Raw genomic sequence first — 2970 nt, forward strand, 5'->3', positions numbered from 1 at the left:
CGACTTTTAGTTTATACAAGGGTCAGGTATCAGACCAGTAATGATGTTTCAGGGTATGATTCTTTAATGTTATTAAAAATGTTTGGAGTATAAAAAATTCATGTATTTTCAAATAAATTTTCTTCCAGTGTTTGGTGTTTGGTAGTTATACATTTGGGAAGTAGTATCGTATTTGTGTGATTTGGTATCTTGAGGATCAACAAAGGATGGTTTACAAGGAATAAGGCTTATGGCTCAAGATCAAGAAAATCAGGGTTCAAGGTTTAATAGTTTAAAGCACTTGCAATAATAAAACAGGAGTTATTTGAATAATAACGATATGTTATGAAACAGTTCGAAAATATTGGTAATATATATCTTGAAGCAAAGTTCAGAAATACTTGCCTTATCATAATCGATTTCAACTTCACTTGTACTTGTCTAATGACCTCATTCAACAATCACTCGTTTTGCTTCTCTATGCCTCGCTTCTATCCTCTGATCACTTGCTATATTTTCTACATATGAATTCTATTTTCTGATCACCTGCTTCTCTTTCTTACGCCTTGCTTACTCTGCTAGGCATCATAAGTATCTATTAAGATTTATATATACGATTCTATTCGACATACACTTCTATCTACCCTTCATTTTACCCAAATCCGATTAACGGATTGAAAGTTACGCTATAACAAGTAATCACCGAACATATAGACCGACAGTCAACCATAAGCTCACATATAACACATAGCACATCACATAATCAATGATATATCATTTATAAAGAAGTCTCGGGTCATAACAGGCTTTCAAGAATTTAAAATGATTTTTTAAACATTTTTTCGGTATTAAACGGGTCGTTGGATCAATTTCAGAGTAATAAACATGGTTCGGTTGGCCAATTCTGGCTTCGAAACAATTTTATAATAATTATCGAGTTTTGGAAATAATTTATAATACTATTTTAAAGCTCGAAACTATTTTTTTGGAATTTTTAAATCATTTTTAAATAATTAAATCTAATTAAATAATTAATTAAAATTAATTAATAATTAATTAAATCAATTAATCAATTAATTTTCGAATTAATTGACCAATTAATCAATTAATTATTAACTAAAATTAATCAACTAATTAATTCAGATTTAATTTTGAATTAAAAATAATTTTTGGAATTAAAATAATTTTTGGAATTAAAATTAATGATTTTTAAAGTTTTAAAATAATTAAAACTATTTTCAAAAATTATTTTTATAAAAAGAAATCTTGTTTTTGAAAATATTAAACAGAAATCCTAATTTTTGAAAAGTTTTGTAAACAGAAATCGTATTTTTAAAAACTTATAGAAAATACAGGGACTGAATTGTAAGGTTGATCAAACTACAGGGGTCAAACTGTAGTTTGACCACCTTCTTCACCAGGTCGTCGGCGTCGCCATTTCCGGCGACACCGAGCTCGCCGGAAAACTTTAATCGAGGTCAGAACTCGATCAAACTTACAGGAAACCATCTACACCTCTCCAGACACCTATTTATGCATCAAATCATCCTACACAATTAACAAACGGCCGGAAAACCAACGGGAAAAACCCGTCACCGTCGTGGCTTCAGGTTTTCCGATGAGCCTCCTCGGGAATCGTTCGTTGATTCACAAATACACCATTCAATTCGTTGTTAAACGATCTATCTAATCACGCCAACAATTATAGCAGATAACCCCTAAACAAGAAACACCTAAATTCAATTAAAAATATTCAAACGAATATAAACCTAATTTCTTTATCAGAGAATCAAACCTAAATTAAACATGTTATTGAACTCCAAATCGATCATATGACATACCAAAATGATCAGGAAGAAAAGATCTACAACATGCAAGCAATCAAATCATCCAAACAATAACTCGAACAGAAATTCACACTTTTAATTCTTAATAATTCGAATATAAATAGATTATAAGAAATAACCTTTGATTCTGGGTTGAAATTGATGGCTGAATCAGATAGGAAATTTTTCAGGCTTCGATTCGAGTATAGCACGCCTTAATCCGATATCGGTAACGCCTCCGAATTTGTGTTTGATTACGAAGAACAGTTTCTAATTATAGTATTTTCTCTGTAAAAACCTGTAAATACTGTTTGCAAATGATTTCTGGTAAGAATAAAATACGGTAAAGGCTATTTATAATTACAGAAAATTAGTATCCCGTTGGATCATTCTGGATACAAAACTGTACGTTTATTTCTAAAAACTGATCCAAACGGTATCGGTTTTTGGGATAATTATCCAAATCAGTACAATTTGTACTGCGGTCTTGGTCTCAGCGCCTGGTTACACGTATTACGAGGTGATAATTATGATAGTTTAATAAAAAGCTCTCGTTTATCGAAATACGAGTTTTATTGATTTACCGACACGAATAATGTATCGAAAATGTTGCGCCGGGACCCGCACAGGACAAACCGTACGCCGGATCGAAAAAGTCAAAACATGGAAAATGCTCGGAATATTGCAATTAGGTTAGGAAGGAGTTTTCGGAAGAGTTTCGGGTTCTAAAAATGTAAACACGGATGACGTCGGTTGGTTCCCGTTTTTTAAAATAGGTTTTAAATACCCGGATAAAGATTTTATAAAATTCATATGATTCCTATAAATTCATAAATCAACATAAAATAATTAGGAAGATATGACAATTATCTATATTTTATTTTGGACATATAAAAAATTAAAATACTCAATTGATATTATTTTTAAACATCCAAACACATTTAACTTAACAAATATTAACAAAATAGATATTGAACATACATAATAATTATTTATTAGCAAAAATAATTACACGATATATCCCGGATATTACATCCTTCCCCCCTTAAAAGGATTCTGTCCTCGAATCTCCTAAAAAAATAAATGAGGGCACTTTTCTTTCATATCACTTTCTAACTCCCAGGTTGACTCTTCAACCTTTGGGTTTTCCACACTACTCTTTCTA

This window comes from Apium graveolens, chromosome 1, assembly GCF_009905375.1.
Source record: "Apium graveolens cultivar Ventura chromosome 1, ASM990537v1, whole genome shotgun sequence".
Taxonomy (NCBI): Eukaryota; Viridiplantae; Streptophyta; class Magnoliopsida; order Apiales; family Apiaceae; genus Apium; species Apium graveolens.